The sequence below is a fragment of the Musca autumnalis genome, unplaced genomic scaffold (genome assembly GCF_047663935.1).
Source record: "Musca autumnalis isolate F117 unplaced genomic scaffold, ASM4766393v1 scaffold_2, whole genome shotgun sequence".
NCBI lineage: Eukaryota > Metazoa > Arthropoda > Insecta > Diptera > Muscidae > Musca > Musca autumnalis.
The window spans coordinates 201196405-201215969 of record NW_027411755.1 but is presented as its reverse complement, the minus strand read 5'-3'; the positions used below and the strand labels follow the sequence as shown (position 1 = coordinate 201215969).

At 35.5% G+C, this 19565-nt stretch overlaps 1 protein-coding gene across 2 annotated transcripts in view; it reads right to left on the bottom strand.

The window, feature by feature from the left end:
* LOC141395140 (protein phosphatase 1 regulatory subunit 14B) overlaps positions 1-19565 on the bottom strand; it is a 143695-nt gene that overhangs the window by 95543 nt on the left and 28587 nt on the right. The window contains exon 2 of one of the 2 annotated variants that reach the window (XM_073970620.1): positions 17576-17602. The exons of the other annotated variant lie outside the window; for it this stretch is intronic. The gene's annotated coding sequence lies outside the window, so the exon portion shown is untranslated. The remainder of the gene's footprint in view (positions 1-17575; positions 17603-19565) is intronic. 2 annotated transcript variants of the gene reach the window in all.

The window sequence follows — 19565 nt, the reverse complement described above, 5'->3', positions numbered from 1 at the left end:
TTAATCACGCCATAACCCGAATCTGTCCCTCACGATTATTAATATACTCAACAAGGGCTTTCATCCCCAAAAGGAATTATCTCTGCCCCAAGATTTCGGTTCACAGTGTAATAAGAGGGGCTAATTGTAGTACCTAATGAAGTGTTTCACGATTTGCTGCTTGGGGAATTCTCAATGAAAATTCTCCTTACATAAATGGAGCAGTCGTGTTGATTGAGCCGTTCGATACTATGCCCAATCACGTCAACCGTATTACGATCTATTGTCCGATCGCGTAGAACCACTTTGGCACACATTTTTATTTTTGAAAGTTTTTTTAGGATAATTTTTATGCAATACCTTAATAAGTAAACGAATACACATAATGATAGATTTAACCCCGAGTAATTTGAAATTGTGAATGCCATATTCAGCAATGTTGAACCCAATAGTAAAGGTATTTTCAAAAATAAAATTGTGTACCAGAGTGGTACTACGCGATCAGACAATAGATTTTAATATCGTTGACGTGATTGAGCATAGTAACAAACAGCTCAATAAACAGGACTGCTCCAATTATGTAATGAGTATGTCCATTGAAAATTCCACAAGCAGCAAATCGTAAACCACTTCATTATGTAATACAATTAGCCCCTGTTATTATTAGCAATTTTTTAACCCTTAAATCTCTCTTTAGCATTATTTCGCTATAACCTTAATTGATGCCCAAAACTTATGAAATGTTTAAATTCAAGGAAGCAAAGCATGCAGGGAGGTACACTTTTATGTCATTACTTAAGATTAGAATTTAAGTAAAAAATCGTTGAAAACCCATATATTTTTTATTTCTTTCTGTTTTCAAAATATTCTGGCTTTTTTCTTTTAATAAAAATAAAGGTTTCATTCAATTTGGAAAAGGTTTCATTTGATTTGGAAAAGGTTTCATTTGATTTGGAAAAGGATTCATTTAATTTGGAAAAGGTTTCATTTAATTTGGAAAAGGTTTCATTCAATTTGGAAAAAGTTTCATTCAATTTGGAAAAGGTTTCATTTAATTTGGAAATGCTATAGATTACACGATTTCATTTAAAAATGTGAAGATTTTTATAAAATAAATTTTGTAAATAAGGTATTGCTAGAAACACTATAGAGTGATGTGGAAACGTTCTAAGATTCCCCATATGTGGGGGAAGTACAACCCACTTTTTTAAAAGTGGTCCATATTAGCTTGGCCAGCTAATTAGAGACATTAGTAGTAAAATCAACTTTAAGGTTAATTGATGCGCATTTCGTTACAAGAATTGTTTGTATTAGTTAGTGACCCAATCCCACGGCAGCTGGTTTTTACGTACGGATTGACCCGGTGTACACATATTTGTATTTGTTTCGTTTTTTCGCGTTGAAAGCTGCATATCCCGGAATGCCTGTTCCGAATATTCTTGGTCCGTGCCGGGACGGAGGAAAACCCAGGACCAATATATTTGTGCTCGGGTTGCCACATCCGCATCTTCACCCACATACAACTTTCGGTGAGATGAAATAGATGTCAGGAGTGGGTGCATCTAAGGGGTTGCTCTGGACCTGTCCACGGGAGCGACTACGACAGGGACTATGTTGCTGCATGCTGTGTTAATACAGTCCCCAGTGAGTCATCATCGGATTACGAAACTCTCTCGTCGTCTGATTATGAGACACCCCCGCAGTCCCCTCGACAACAACCGCACCTGCAGCCTTTAACACCAGCCGTTGTTGTCCCAATCCCGGAAAATGCATTCCTTTGCAATTTAATTGCAATGGGCTCCGAGGTAAGATCGAGGAAATGGTAGATTTCATGCTACGGTGCAAGAAACCAAGCTCAACAACAACTGTAGCTTACAACGTTGTGATGGTTACAACGTGCTAAGGAGGGATCGCACCAGAAGTGGAGGTGGCGGATTAGCAGTCCTGTTGCAGCAGTCTGTTCAATACATCTCGCTTGAGCCTGTCTCTAATGACCCGTACATGGAATGTATGCGGATAGCAGTCAGGTGTGGAACTGCCGAGATAGAGTTGCTGAACGTATACATCCCGCCGAGAAATAGCTGTATCTCGGATTACGAGCCCGACATTAGCCCGCTTTTGGAAGGCCATAATCGTCTGGTCCTGGGCGACATTAATGTGCATCATGAGATGTGGCATTCGGCCCTCGGAAACGACCAGTGGGGTACAGCGCTGGCTGAGCAAATTGATAGCTATACGTTTTGCACGGTCAATGAGGACGCCCTTACCAGAATTAGAGGATAGTGTCACAGTTCGCCAGACGTAACCATCGTGTCACCTGGTCTGACAAATGACGTTACCTGGCAACCCGTCATTTCCCTTGGATCAAACCATCTTCCCATAATTGTCTCCATTAGCAGACCTCTGAATGACGCACATTCGTCAATCATAGAAAGCTAATTGGCCGAATTTCAGAGAGTTTACCAAACACCGCATCAGAGAACTGCCCAATCCTTCTGATGTTCGGGTAGCGGAAAGGACGTTCCGAGACATCATCACGGCTGCAGCAGCTCGCCATATCCATGATGGTCGAATACCCGAAGTAAGAGCTTCGTCGAGCCAACCCCAATGATCCCCGAGTCAAGGAACTGACTCTGGAAGTTAACAGACTGGTCGGGAAGCATAAGCGGAACAAGTGGTTAAATCATCTGAAAAGTTGCAACATTGGATCCGGTATAGGTGAATTGTGGGCAACGGTTATGTCACTCTCGAACCCTGGAAGAAGGGAAGATAGGACCTCAGTCACGTTTGGCGGCGGCGTTACGTTGACTGACCCGAAGGGGTGCGCAAGTTATTTCAATCGACAGTTTGTCGAGCACCCCGAGAGTGACAGGGCGAAGGGAAGAGTATTTCGTTGCACCGCAGTTTACAATGGATGCTGTTGCCAATGTAACCAGCAACTCTAAATCTTCCACAGCGCTTGGCCCTGATGGAATCTCCATGGTAATGCTGAAGCAGCTGGATGAGCCGGGAGACAAGTTCTCAACTTGTCGCTAGCCACCCTCATTGTTCCCGAAGTCTGGTAAATGGGCAGGGTGGTCCCACTACGGAAGCCAGGCAAGGATGTCAGCAAAAGTGAATCGTACAGGCCGATTTCGCTTTTGTCGCCTGTAGCAAAGACCCATGAGGCATTAATCCTCCCCAATCTCAGGAATAGCTATCAACTTGCCGATCATCAGAATAGATTCCGTAAGCTGCACAGCACGATAACAGCGCTGCACGCCATTGCCACATATATTTGTCAAGGACTCAACCAGAGACCGCCGTGTGATAGAACAGTGACGGTGGCGCTTGACTTATCAAAAGCTTTTGATACAGTCAGGCACTCCACGCTGTTTGAGGTCATTGAGCAGACAAACCTCCTGCCATGCTTGAAACGTTGGATAGTCAACTATATGTGTGGACGGCAGTCGTACGTGGAATTCAGGAACAAGAAGTCCAAACCCCGTAGAGTGAAACAGGGAGTTCCCCAAGGGGGGGGGGGGGGGTGATATCTCCGGAACTGTTTAACCTCTACCTCTCCTGTATTCCGCCCCCTCCAGACGGCATCGAGATCGTAACGTATGCGGATGATTGCGCGATCCTGGCGTCAGGTACCTTCCCTGATGACATCTTTGAGAGACTGAACACCTATTTAACAGATCTTACCACTTTTTTCCACTCGAAGAATATGCAGATTTCCGCCACAAAATTTACAGCCACTCTGTTCACCACATGGACAGCGCAGTTTGGACGAGAGTTGAATGTCATGGTCGACGGTAGCAGAATTCCGACTACACATTCGACGCTACATTCAAGTCATGCGCATACGCCACAGCTATCTGCGACAAACTCAAAAGCAGGAACAAGGTCCTCAAGTCCCTAGCCGGCAGGACTTGGGGTGCAGATAAAGCAACCTTGTTGACCACATATAACGCGATAGGTCGGTCTGTGGTATGCTATGCGGCTCCAGTTTGGTCCCCGAGATTATGTGATAAGAATTTGAAAAAGATACAAAGCTGTCAGAATGCCGCCTGAGAGAACAGCAACAGTGTGCATCCTCAAGTCTTCAGTGGACCATCTACATGAGGAGGCAAAGATTCTTCCAGTAAAGCAACATAATGACATGATTTCGTTGCAGTACACCCAAGATGTTACCGTGAGAGCCATCCCAATCACCATCTGCTGGCTAGGGCCGAAACATTCAGGCATATTAGGAAGGACATTCATGCTCTAGAGAGAGAGGTCCAACAATATAGGAGAGAAGCAAATTAAGCAGGTTTAAATAGTATTCACACGGATGCACTTGCTAAGGCCATAAGCAAATATAGTGTGAATAAAGTTCTCGGAGTTAGAGGTGGGCGATTGTCGTTTTCGTGTCACTAGAGAACACGACACGACACAACAACAAATACACACATAAACAACAACAGCACTTTAGCGACGACTAAGTTTTAAACCCTTTAGCTTTGTTGTATCGTGTTTTCTAGTGCTACGAAACACGACAATCGCCCATCTCTACTCGGAGTACATCTCCCATCTATTGCACCTGAGGAGTGTCAGCTGCCACGACAAACCAGAGTAGTTTTGGCTTAACTACGCTCAGGATATTGCAGTCGCCTAAATTCTTATTGGGCGGAAATCGATAGCACCATGCAAGACAACTGCCCAGTATGCGGCATGGGCCCGCACGATACAAAGCACATTTTCAACTGCCCCGGCAAACCTCCTCATCTAACTCCAGTGGATCTGTTGCTACATCCCCCCGAAACAGCCATTTTCCTGGAACTGGAGATAGACCCAGAGCCAGACTGAACAGAAGAACGAACATACAAACCAGAGGTCCGCAAAATGCCACTCGCTTTTATTGCATATTCGCGATTTCGTGCTTTTTTCATTGCTTGCTATTGCCATCTCTGTTTAATGCTATTGCTTGCTTTGCCTTTACTTCCATGAGTGTGTGCCAATTGCACACACACAACACACTACAAGAGCTCGTTGCCTTTTTTTTTTTCACGCTGCCTTCGAAAAAGCACGTTGCATTACAAAAAGCAGTAGATATTTCTGGTCAAATTTACATGTTAATAAACATAAGAAAATTAATGTTGAGACAATAAAAACAATTACTAGTTTAATTTATCCTATTATTAAAGAAACTCAAAGAAAAAGCGAAATTTGGCAAATGTATTCATTTATTCAAACAGAAGATGGTACGATACTGTGTGGTGGTATGCAGTATTGTGCATACTGCATTTGCGAATCGTGTGAATACAAATGTAAAAGCAAGCAAGCATGCACTAAAGCAGTGAATCATTTTTTGGGGTGAATCTGCTTTTTGCACATTCATATTTTTTATATGCAAGGCACTGCACTATTCGCTTTTGGAAAAGGCAATAGAGTGTGCCTTTTATATGCATTTTGCGGATCTCTGATACAAACATAATAATAAACACTGTTACAACAACAACAATAAATTCGACCTGTTCGTTGCGAACGGACGGACGGGCATGCATAAATCGACTCAGAAAATGATTCGAAATTGTTTATTTGTGTAAATAAAATTTTATTTTGAAAACGAAACACGGTGTACCTTAACCAAATTTAAATGGAAGGTGCTTACAATGCAATGACTATATCGCCTCCTTATAAAACAATATCATGCTCAGTGGGCCTTAACTAGCTTTTGATGAAAACCGCTTACACATGGAAAAATTTCGCGGATTCTGAAACAGCAATGTTCATAAATAAGAAAAATAAAAAAGCTGACAAAATCGCCGGAGGGATTTTTAAATAAATCGCGATCAAAATTCACAATTTTAGGGTTTTTTTTAGGTTTTCACGATTTTGCTTGGAAACCGCAAGTCGTATCGAAAGGAGTCTAAAGAAAATGTTGTAGCTGTGAAAATTCTCTACAAGACTGACCTTTAGGTTTTTTCGTATGTTTTACCATTTTTGAGATATAGAGGTTCAGTTCCAATTTTTAGGTTTTTATCTTAAGTCTTCCAGATTTTGCTTGGAAACCGCAAGTCATATCAAAATGGGACTAAAAAAAATGTTAAAGTTGTGAAAATTCTCTACAAGATTGGATGATTAATTTTTTCCTAGGTTGTACCATTTTCAAGATATATAAGTTTAATTGGGAAATTGCTGTAATGACATTGTTTTATAAGGAGGCGATACAGTCAGTGCATTGTCTCAATTTGAACTTCTATATCTCAAAAACGGTAAAACCTACGAAAATATGATGAAGGTCTGTCTTGTGGAGAATTTTCACAGCTATAACATTTTCTTTAGGTCCATTTACACAGGACTCGCGGTTTCCAAGCAAAATCGTGAAAACCTAAAGAACCCTTAAAAATGTGAACATAAATCGCGATTTGTTTGAAAATCCCTCCGATTTTTTTGTTCCTTGATGTTTCTCGTCTATGAGCATTGTAGTTTCAGAATCTGCAAAAACTTCTCAGGTGTAAGCACCTTCCATTTAAAATTAGTTAAGGCGCACCGTGTGGTATAAAGGAAAAATTGTATTATTATAAATTGTATATTATAAATTTTAATCATTACCAGTAGATCTTATATCGAAGAGTACAATCATTGATAAATTTTAAATCACTAAAATTCCATCCAAGACCACTCTGCAAAATTTTTTATATTTTTTATTAGATAGTTGATAAAACAACAAAAACTTCAAAAAAAGGTTTTTTCTATTTGGATTATTATTAAAGAAGTTATCAATATTTCTTTGCACAAAGTTTTTACAGAATTTGACATTTTCAAGGCGCGATATCTCTGGAACCGTTAGTCAGCAAAATTGATACTGATATTTTTATGATATATAATGTATATAGACATTTCAATTCTGTGGTGGCCCATAGTGAAATTTTACGAAAAATATTTTTGTCTTTGACGTCATCTCTCTAAAATTACAAATTGGGACGTTTTATTAAAATCGATTAGACGTAAAAAGCCATGTTTGTTCTTTATGATAGGCCTCATGCAAGGCCAGGACCCCAAACAATGTGTAATTTTTTTAGTTGTATGCCTCTTTTTTCTCAACGTATTTATATTTCATTTATTGCAGCTATTAAATAATTTGTTTATAGACGAATTTTTATAGAGACTAAATTCAGATCTTTGTTTATAATTTATATAAACAGTTCTTCCTTTTCTTCACTTACATTACCGACCAGATGTCATTACCCAAACAAAAGAGAGAGAAAAAATCCATCAAAGAATTTATATTTAATTTTGTTTACATTGTCACTCTGTTCGTCAATATGAAGACCTCCCCATCGCCTGTCTCCCACAATCCATCAATATCAACAAAATCAAATGAAATCTTTTTTTGAAATCAAAAGGCATCTTCAAAAGAGGAGAAAGAATTGCTGGTTCATCACTCCTAATAATCTACATACCAATACACCACACTCCCCTGTGAGGGTCAATCGTGTCAAAAGTTTGCAACTCTATGAAGTAATGGAGGCATGTGTCCAAGAAAGTCCCGGATAGTGCTGTACGATACACAACGATATGAATCTTCGTTTTAATAATCGCAAGCGGTAGATCCTTGCTTGTAAGGCGAAACGGTCCACAGTAGCTCCCGAATTAGGTTAACATTTCAAAATTAATTCTCTATCTGAATGAAATCGGACACTTTAGTATTCATCAATAAAATAGTTGTAGTGTACTATTCTCTTCCTTTTGTTTGGATGTTTGTTTCGATGTTGTTGTTGTTGTTGTAAAGCACCACTGTTGAATGCCTCATTTCCAAATAGAGCAATACTTTTTGTATGAATATATTTATTTGTATTACAAATTTATTTATACTTTCAATGAACACATCACACACACTCACACACACATATACAAACATTTATAAGAAGAAAATAAAGAAAAACAAAACTCCAACCGGGCAGCCTTCCAGTCAGTCAGTTAGTCAACGGCACCGTCCAGCCCAGCCATTCATTGGCCTCATCTCTGCTGCGATGAAATGCTTCAATTGTAGACAAAGTGGAAAATCACATCACATGGGCAATGAAAAGTCAATGGACTTTCTTTATTTCTCCTCCGTTTATAGCGGAGATGCAGTAGTGCCTTGTGCCGCAACGAATGACTCCATGCCATAAAATTTAGCCTAGAATGAATGCCAATTTTGCTTCGGATTTTATGGACCACAAGTAGAATAACAACAAAAAGAAAATAAAAACAGCAACAAGAACAACACAAACACAAAATAAAGTAGTAAACAAGTTGCCTTTTGATGCAGCAGCAGCAACAACAGCGACTGGTGAAGTTGGAGGAGAAGAGAAATTGCAGGAAAACAGCAAGCAGTTTGAGCAAATAGTCTACAAATCAACTGACACACCGCCAACCAATAACAAGACCAATAATCATCATCAGCATCAGTTTTATAGAGTTGGATCCCTCCTCACACCCCTCCAGGAATTGTGCAATGATCCAGAATCTATAGACTCGCTATGCTGTTATTTTTTTCTTTTTTTTGGTTCTTGAATGGAAAATCTGAATACTATTTCAATGGAATCATAACAAAACTAAAATAAGAATCTAATAAAAGTAAGTGAGAAAGAAGAATGTCGAAATTATTACCGTTGAAATTGCTTCATTTATGGTTCCAATTTTCATTGACAATTAAAAGCAAATGATGTGTTTATGGCAATCGAGGAGTAATTTGGAGTAGTGAGATTTAATGTATTGGCTGAGAGGTGATATTCTAATATACACTTTATCAATAATCCTTCATATATTACAAGAACATCAGCAACCGCATTTTGGAACTTGCAAGTCATTATTGAGATAGAGACCATTAAGAGTAACATATGGTCTTAATTGCATTTTTGTGCAGAAGATATAAGACCAATCTTCCAGAAGAAGAAATCTTGGTCATCTTGGTCATGATGTCTTCTATAAGAAGACATGATGTCTTCTATAAAAAGACATGAAGTCCTCTTTAAGAAGACATGATGTCTTCAATAAGGATACATGATGTCTTCTATAAGAAGACTTTATGTCTTCTATACAACGACATGTTGGTTTTATATAAGAAGACAAGAAGTCTTCTATAAGAAGATATGAAGTTTTCTATAAGAAGACATGAAGTCTTCTAAAAGAAGACATGAACTTTTTTTGAGAAGACGTGAAGCTTCCTTAAGAAGACATGAGGAAGGCATGAAATCTTCTATACGAAAACATGAAGTCTTCTATAGGAAGTTATGAGGTTTTCTATAAGAAGACATGAAGTCTTCTATAAGATGACATGAAGTCGTTTATAAGAAGACATGAAGTCTTCTAAAAGAAGACAGAAGTTTTCTATAAAAAAATGAAGTCTTTTTTAAGAAGACATGAAGTCTTCTATAAGAAGATATGAAGTTTTCTATAAGAAGACATGAATTCTTCTATAAGAAGACATGAAGTCTTCTATAAGAAGAAATGATGTCTTCTATAAGAAGAAATGATGTCTTCTATAAGAAGATATGAAGTCTTCTATAAGAAGACATGAAGTCTTCTATAAGAAGACATAAAGTCTTCTATAAGAAGACATAGTCATCTATAAGAAAAATTGTAGTCTTCTATAACAAGATATGAAGTTTTCTATAAAACGATTTTCTATATGAAGACATGTTGGTTTTCTATAAGAACACATGAAGTCTTCTAAAAGAAGACACGAAGTCCTCTATAAGAAGACATTAAGTCCTCTATAAGAAGACATGAAGTCTTCTATAAGAAGACGAGAAGTCTTCTATAAGAAGACATGAAGTATTCCATAAGAAGACATGAAGTCTTCTATAAGAGGACATGAAGTCTTCTATAAGAAGACATGAAGTCTTCTATAAGAAGATAGGAAGTCTTCTATAAGAAGACATGAAATCTTCTATAAGAAGACATAGTCACCTATAAGAAAAATTAAAGTCTGCTATGAGAAGATATGAAGTTTTCCATAAAAAAATTTTTTCTATAAGAAGACATGAAGTCTTCTATAAGAAGACATGAAGTCTTCTATAAGAAGACATGAAGTCTTCTATAAGAAGACATGAAGTCTTCTATAAGAAGACATGAAGTTCTCTATAAGAAAACATGAAGTCTTCTATAAGAAGACATGAAGTCTTCTATAAGAAGACATGAAGTCTTCTATAAGAAGACATGAAGTCTTCTATAAGAAGACATGAAGTCTTCTATAAGAAGACATGAAGTTCTCTATAAGAAAACATGAAGTCTTCTATAAGAAGACATGAAGTCTTCTATAAGAAGATAGGAAGTCTTCTATAAGAAGACATGAAGTCTTCTATAAGAAGACATGAAGTTCTCTATAAGAAAACATGAAGTCTTCTATAAGAAGACATGAAGTCTTCTATAAGAAGATAGGAAGTCTTCTATAAGAAGACATGAAGTCTTCTATAAGAAGACATGAAGTCTTCTATAAGAAGACATGAAGTCTTCTATAAGAAGACATGAAGTTCTCTATAAGAAAACATGAAGTCTTCTATAAGAAGACATGAAGTCTTCTATAAGAAGACATGAAGTCTTCTATAAGAAGACATGAAGTCTTCTATAAGAAGACATGAAGTCTTCTATAAGAAGACATGAAGTCTTCTATAAGAAGACATGAAGTCTTCTAAAAGAAGGCATGAAGTGATCTATAAAAAGACATGAAGTCTTCTATAAGAAGACGAGAAGTCTTCTATAAGAAGACATGAAGTATTCCATAAGAAGACATGAAGTCTTCTATTAGAAGATATGAAGTTTTCTATATGAAGACATGTTGGTTTTCTATATAAAGACATGAAGTCTTCTATAAGAAGACAAGAAGTCCCCTATAAGAAGAAATGAAGTCTTCTATAAGAAGACGAGAAGTCTTCCATAAGAAGACATGAAGTCTTCTATAAGAAGATATGAAGTTTTCTATAAGAAGATAGGAAGTCTTCTATAAGAAGATAGGAAGTCTTCTATAAGAAGACATGAAGTCTTCTATAAGAAGACATAGTCACCTATAAGAAAAATTGAAGTCTTCTATAAGAAGATATGAAGTTTTCTATAAACATATTTTTTCTATAAGAAGACATGAAGTCTTCTATAAGAAGACATGAAGTTCTCTATAAGAAGACATCTTATATAAGAAGACATGAAGTCTTCTATAAGAAGACATAGTCACCTATAAGAAAAATTGAAGTCGTCTATAAGAAGATATGAAGTTTTCTATAAAAATTTTTTTTCTGTAAGAAGACATGAACTCTTCTATAAGAAGACATGAAGTCTTCTATAAGAAGACATGAAGTCTTCTATAAGAAGACATGAAGTTCTCTATAAGAAAACATGAAGTCTTCTATAAGAAGACATGAAGTCTTCTATAAGAAGACATGAAGTCTTCTATAAGAAGACATGAAGTCTTCTAAAAGAAGGCATGAAGTGATCTATAAAAAGACATGAATCTTCTATAAGAAGACGAGAAGTCTTCTATAAGAAGACATGAAGTATTCCATAAGAAGACATGAAGTCCTCTATTAGAAGATATGAAGTTTTCTATATGAAGACATGTTGGTTTTCTATATAAAGACATGAAGTCTTCTATAAGAAGACAAGAAGTCCTCTATAAGAAGAAATGAAGTCTTCTATAAGAAGACGAGAAGTCTTCCATAAGAAGACATGAAGTCTTCTATAAGAAGATATGAAGTTTTCTATAAGAAGATAGGAAGTCTTCTATAAGAAGATAGGAAGTCTTCTATAAGAAGACATGAAGTCTTCTATAAGAAGACATAGTCACCTATAAGAAAAATTGAAGTCGTCTATAAGAAGATATGAAGTTTTCTATAAAAATTTTTTTTCTATAAGAAGACATGAAGTCTTCTATAAGAAGACATGAGATCTTCTATAAGAAGGCATTAAGTCTTCTATAAGAAGACATGAAGTTCTCTATAAGAAGGCATGAGATCTTCTATAAGAAGGCATTAAGTCTTCTATAAGAAGACATGAAGTTCTCTATAAGAAGACATGAAGTCTTCTATAAGAAGACATAGTCACCTATAAGAAAAATTGAAGTCGTCTATAAGAAGATATGAAGTTTTCTATAAAAATATTTTGTCTATAAGAAGACATGAAGTTCTCTATAAGAAAACATGAAGTCTTCTATAAGAAGACGAGAAGTCTTCTATAAGAAGACATGAAGTCTTCTATAAGAAGATATAAAGTCTTCTATAAGAAGACATGAAGTCTTCTATAAGAAGACATGAAGTCTTCTATAAGAAGACATGAGATCTTCTATAAGAAGGCATTAAGTCTTCTATAAGAAGACATGAAGTCTTCTATAAGAAGACATGAAGTCTTCTATAAGAAGACATGAAGTCTTCTATAAGAAGACATGAAGTCTTCTATAAGAAGACATGAAGTCTTCTATAAGAAGAAATGAAGTCTTCTATAAATAGAAGAAATGAAGTATTCTATAAGAAGACATGAAGTCTTCTATAAGAAGACATGAAGGGTTCTATAAGAAGGCATGAAGTATTCTATAAGAAGACATGTTGGTTTTCTATAAGAAGACATGAAGTCTTCTATAAGAAGACATGATATCTTCTATAAGAAGACATGATGTCTTCTAAAAGAAGACTTGATGTCTTCTATAAGAAGACTTGATGTCTTCTATAAGAACACATGAAGTCTTCTATAAGAAGATAGGAAGTCTTCTATAAGAAGACATGAATTCTTCTATAAAAAGACATGAAGTCTTCTAAAAGAAGACATGAAGTCTTCTATAAGAAGAAATGAAGTCTTCTATAAGAAGAAATGAAGTCTTCTATAAATAGAAGAAATGAAGTATTCTAAAAGAAGACATGAAGTCTTCTATAAGAAGACATGAAGGGTTCTATAAGAAGGCATGAAGTATTCTATAGGAAGACATGTTGGTTTTCTATAAGAAGACATGATGTCTTCTAAAAGAAGACTTGATGTCTTCTATAAGAAGACTTGATGTCTTCTATAAGAACACATGAAGTCTTCTATAAGAAGATAGGAAGCCTTCTATAAGAAGACATGAAGTCTTCTATAAGAAGATATGAAGTCTTCTATAAGCAGACATGAATTCTTCTATAAAAAGACATGAAGTCTTCTAAAAGAAAACATGAAATTTTCTATAAGAAGACATGAAGTCTTCTATAAGAGGACATGAAGTCTTCTATAAGAACACATGAAGTCTTCTATAAGAAGATAGGAAGTCTTCTATAAGAAGACATGAAGTCTTCTATAAGAAGATATGAAGTCTTCTATAAGCAGACATGAATTCTTCTATAAAAAGACATGAAGTCTTCTATAAGGAAACATGAAATTTTCTATAAGAAGACATGAAGTCTCCTATAAGAGGATATGAAGTTTTCTATAAGAAGATATGAAGTTTTCTAAAAGAGATTTTCTATATGATGACATGTTGGTTTTCTATAAGAAAACATGACGTCTTCTATAAGAAGACATGAAGTCCTCTATAAGAAGGCATGAACTCTTCTGTAAAAAGATATGAAGACTTCTATAGGAAGACCTGATTTTCTATAAAAGGACATGGTCATCTCTAAGAAGACTTGAAGTCTTCTATAAGAAGATATGAAGTCTTCTAAAAGAAGACATGAAGACTTCTATAAGAAGACATGAAGTCTTCTATAAGAAGACATGAAGTCTTCTATAAGAAGACATGAAGTCTTCTATAAGAAGACATGAAGTCTTCTATAAGAAGATATGACGTTTTCTATAAGAAGATATGAAGTTTTCTATAAAAAGATTTTCTATATGATGCCATGTTGGTTTTCTATAAGAAAACATGAAGTATTCTATAAGAAGACATGAAGTCTTCTATAAGAAGGCATGAACTCTTCTATAAAAAGATATGAAGACTTCTATAGGAAGACCTGATTTTCTATAAAAGGACATGGTCATCTCTAAGAAGACTTGAATTCTTCTATAAGAATATATGAAGTTTTCTCTAAAAAGATCTTCTATAAGAAGACATGAAGTATTCTAAAGGAAGACATGAAGTCTTCTTTAAGAAGACATGAAGTCTTCAATATAAAGACATGAAGTCTTCTGTAAGAAGACATGATTTTCTATAAGTAGACATGGTCTTCTATAAGACTTGAAGTCTGCTAGAAGAAAATATGAAGTTTTTTATAAAAATATCTTCTGTAGGAAGACATGTTGGTCTTGTATATGAAAACCTGTTGGTATTCTACAAGGATACTTGTTGGTCTTCCATAAGAAGTCCTGTTGTTATTTTTATAAGAAGACCTTTTGGTCTTCTATAAGAAGATCGTTTGGCCTATAAAGACGATCTTTTGGCCTAGGTCTTTTATTAAAAGATCCCTTAGTCTTCTATAAGAAAACCACTTGGTCTATATGATGGTTAAGAAGACCTCTTGAAATTCTATAAGTCTTCTATAAGATCAGCTATTGTTCCTCTATAAGAAGATCTTTTGGTCTTCTATAAGAAGACCTCTTTGTTTTCTGCAAGAGGTCATCTTTGTCTCTGTCAGAAGCGCTCTAGGTCTTCTACAAAAAGACTTCATGGTCTTTTAGACGATACCTCTATTTCTTCTTTATTTTCTATGAGAAGAGTTTTTGTCTTCTTCTCTAGAGTTTCTATAAGAAACCCTGTGAAGCTTATATTAGATATTATGTCGGGTTTCTAATGAAGAACTCTTGGTCTCCTATAAGAGTAACTCTGTGTTCTATAAGAAGATATCTGTTTTTTATATGAAGTATTGCTCTTCTATAAGGGGGTCTGTTGGTCTTCTGTAGGAAGGCATATTGGTCTTCTCAAAGAAGACCTTTTGGCCTTCTATAAGAAGACTTCTTGGTCTTCTGTAATAAAATTTCTTGGTATTCTATAAAAAGTCCACTTGGTGGGAAAAGCTATGGGTCTTCCAAAAGAAGACTTCTCGGATTATTCTTTGTGACGGGATTCGCATGTTGGTACCGATAGCACTCATGGAATAGTATGTGCTTGTTAATCTTAACAATTTATTTCAGCTTCTAAATGTAAGCTTTATCAGCCCACACAAAGCGTTAGTTTTCTCTAACAAAACGGGCTTGCGCAACTAGAACTTCTAATTAAATACATATACAAAAAGTATTAAATATCCCTAACAAGCGTCTTTAACAACAGCTTCTTAAACAACATCCACGAAGATGAAGACAGGCTCACAACTATAATTATTTTTATAACATAAATCACATAGTTATTTGTTTGTTTTTTTTCTTCCCATCTTCTTTCAAACATTGTATGTGAAAGATAAAAATAATATAATTGCAGGTTTTTATTACAACAACAACCAATATTTAGCATTGAATGTTTGTGCTTCTATTGTGATTTAATGATGATTTCAAAAACGCATTTACACAACATACACTCAGTCATTCTGGTTTGTTGTAAAGCGGAGGTACCATCATCATACTCAACATCATCGTCATCATAATCCTCATCATGTGTTGTGAAGTTAAACTACTGAGCTTAAGTTTTTCTTCTCTGGTTTGCAGAATACACAGAAGCTGTTTGGTTGTGTTTAGAAATATAATATTTCTTCTTCAGAGTAGTTTTTTCATAATAAATGGAAGATGAATGACGTATGACGTTGAATGTCGTTGTCGATGTGACCATTGTGACTTTTAAAGAGAACATAAAACAAGTACAAAAAACAACAAAAAACTGAACAACTTTGCAGTAATAACCGGCAGATGAAGAGCCCGCATCATCATCGTCATCGTAATAATCATAATAATGAATGTTTGTCAAATTCAAACAGATGTCTTAACAAGGTTAAAATAAGGGTTGCCAAGTTAGGAATTTTTGAAATTCCTCAAGGTTTTTATACAAGAAGACTATATAGTGATCTACATAACATTACCCTCTGATAGTCCAGATTAACATTAGGAAATCTTCCTTGTGCCAATTGTCAATTTGTTGGTGACAGAGCTTGAGAGGTAATGGATATGGAAAGCCATTACCTCTCTCATCTCTGCGCCAAACTGACAATTGTTTCCTTTTTATCGAAATAGAAAATGTATATGCGAATTATTCACAAAATTATTATTTTAAAGCAAGTATTCGCATTCAAAAATGCCCTTCTCACCAACGGTTAATATCATGCCTAACTTCCTGATAGTAGGAGCAGTCTTCATCTAGTCTTTTGGAAGGGGGTTTATAGTCATTAAATCAGTCACCCATGGTCTTCATATATTTTATGTATAGAATATATCCTAGTTTCTTTGTGGCTTCTTAGTTTGGTTATGACCTGGCAAGAGGTCTTATATTATAAGCTATGAGGTAACTCCATCTTTTTCCTATCATCATCTAGCCTGTATAAACATTTTCTATGGATGAGTGCATTAATATGAACTTGTTTCTTCATATAATGCTTCATCAAAGTGATGCAGTCACGAAGTCTAAGTTTAAAAGAAGAAGAGGAAAAAACAGCAGAATAAAGTGATGACATTAAAAGTCAAATAAAGCATGTTTAATAAAGAGGGTTATTGCAAAAGAAATAGCATAAAAAATTCGTACATTTTAAAAATTAAATGAAGCGGTAACAGATTCAAGGAACCTAACCATTAATGTAAGTTTACGAATATTGGGATCAAACTTTTAGTTTAACCCAATTTTTGACAATAAGGAAATGAAATACGGAAAACTTATTTCATTTCAACAACTTCGACTGTTTTTATCAAAGCTTTCTTGAAAGGGAATTCGCAACCTATAGCTCGCTGATATACTAATCCATCGAAGCTCTACAAACAATCTCCTACAGTCATAATCTAACATGCCTATCATAATTTGAATTTTATTTTTATTATTTTGAATACAAACATTCCGAATAGAGAATCTCTCCTACCCATTAGAATGGTTCCATTCATTCACTTAAACAAATAGTCTCCGGGTGCTGCCACCATATATCATTGTTTTTGATTACAGCAACAATAACGACAACAAATCATGATGACGTTAAAAACACCTCTTTGGGGACAAAGAACAATTAACGTGTTTTTTTGTTGTTGTTTTCTTTCTTTGTTGTATTGACAATAACCACTTTTTTTCAAACACCAGCAACAACAACAACAACTTTTTACAATATTAAACTATGAAGAGAAAGGTATTATTAATAATGATTGAGAATGAATGGAAGGCTAGAAAAACAATAGCTGCAACAACAACATCAGCAAACACATATCACAGATAGCAAAGAATATCTATTTTATGTGTGTGTTCAAATAGAAAACCCCTCCTCGTTTCCAAATGGCTGGACAAATTTAAAGAACCATCATCTATTCATGTCCATGTCTACTCCAAGGTATACCAACATATATGTTGTTGGCGTGTTGCTCACCAGCCATCACCGGTCTACCATCCATCAACTCAAATAGTCGGATTGCTTTCAAAAGACATGTTTGAGGTGGTTTTTGCAGTTTTGATTCTTGACAGAATTCAACTGCACAGTGGATTTGAAAAATAATTAAATTAATAAATAAATAAAAAACATTTCATGTTTGACATTTTAATGGGATTATTAGGGGATAACATCGTTTATAGACTTACGATTTCAAGTCATATTTAGTCAATCACCTGAAAAGAAAAGAGGAAAAAACATATTAATTCATATATTATCATTCATTAAAAAAGAGCATTTTTGATATCTGCCAAACTTTAGGCTAAATTTCTAATAAAGGGATAAGAGCAATAGAGTTGGCTATTATTTGATCAGTGATATAAGGGCCACCTGCCTTTTTTTGTAGCTTAAAGAACTCAGTAGATAGAAATAAATACTCGAACATATCTGGTAGTTAACTTAAAAACCCTACTCCGTCTACAAAAAGCAATCACAATCGGCTCTCATTTTTTGTAAAAGAACGACACTTTAGAACGACACTTTTGGACCACTATGTTAGGAAGTATGGATTTTTCCAAGGAAAACATAATAACGCTCTAAACGGGACAGCAAGGAGAAGCAAAGGATCTTTGAACAGATCTGTTGAGCCTATTAAGAAGTGGTACCCTTAGGAGTAGACCAATGTGAACTGATTTGGAAGTTAAACTAAATTTGGACAAAATATTAGGAGATCCAAAGTTTGAATAAATCGGCTGCTTTGCTCAAGATAAAGATAAGGGGAAGGTACTAGAAGGAGTGGACCGATATGGCTCTTCTTTGAACTTAAACTAAGTTTTAAGAGATATTAAGAAGGCCAAATTTTTGACCGAATTTTTGGCTGATCCTCTCGAGACTTATTATCGTGCGCTGCAGCCACTACACATGGTGCCGTAGGGCTTTTTACAGCATTCAGACTATTTCTCAGAAAGTCCATACTTTGGTCCTGAAAAAACTTATACCATCCTAATGAGGGCAGCGAATATAAGTTCTTGCAGAAGGAATCAAAGCGATTCGAGAGCAGGTCTTAAAATGCGCTTTTCCGTAATTCTGTGTGGGAGATACCCAAAGGAGTGGACTGATAGAGTCCATATTGGAATCTCATCTATGTCAGGTAGAAATTTTACGATGTGCAAAATATGAACCAACTCGGTTACTGCCTTCGAGAGCTATCGTGCGCACAATTGTAGCGAAAAGTTTTGAACTTTTGTGAGGGAGGTGCCCGAAAGAGTGGACCAAAATAGTCAATCTTCAAACTTAAACTAAGTTTAAACAAAATACTACGAAGGCCCAATTTTGGACCGAATCGGTCGAGAGTTATCGTGTGCCCCAGGTACTACACATGATGCTGTAGTGATTTTTACAGCAATTGGGCAATTTTCTCAGGAAGTATGGACTTGCCCCTGAAAAAATTTTACATGTGAGAAACCTTCCAAAAATATTCTTTAAACATCCACCCTTATACAGGTGAAAGTCCTCTAAAATATTATTTAAAACCCTTCTGGTATACATGTGAAAATCTTTCCAAAAATACTGTTTTAAAATCCTCTCTTATACATGTGAAAGTCCTTCCAAAAATAGTCTTTAAAAATTCTCTCTTATACAGGTTAAATTATTCCAGAAATATTAAGAATCCTGGTTTTTGCAGTCGAAAGTCCTCCTCACAATATTCTTTAAAAATTAAATCCCTTCCAAAAACACTCTTTAAAAATCTTCTCTTCTACAGGTGAAAGTACTTCCAAAAATATTTTTTTTTAAATCCTCTTTTATATAGATGATAGTCCTTCCAAAAATATTCTCGCAAAATCTTCTCTTATACAGATAAAAATCGTTCCTAAAATATTGTTTTCAAAAATCCTCTCTTATACGTGTGACAGTTTACAAATTATCTCTTATACAGTCGGAACTCGATTATCCGTAATGCCTCCGCTCCCGACCATTGCGTATAAACGAGGTCCGACTGTATAAGAGATAATTTGTAAACTTTCACATGTATAAGAAAGGATTTTAAAACAATAATGGATCCGGATAATGGAGTAACACTGTCTCTCATATATTTTTAATCAAAACAAGTAAGAACGGCGATAAGTTCGGCCGGGCCGAACTTGTTATTCCCTCCACCACAAGTTGTATTGAAGTAAAATGGAATAATTAGTTTCCTTT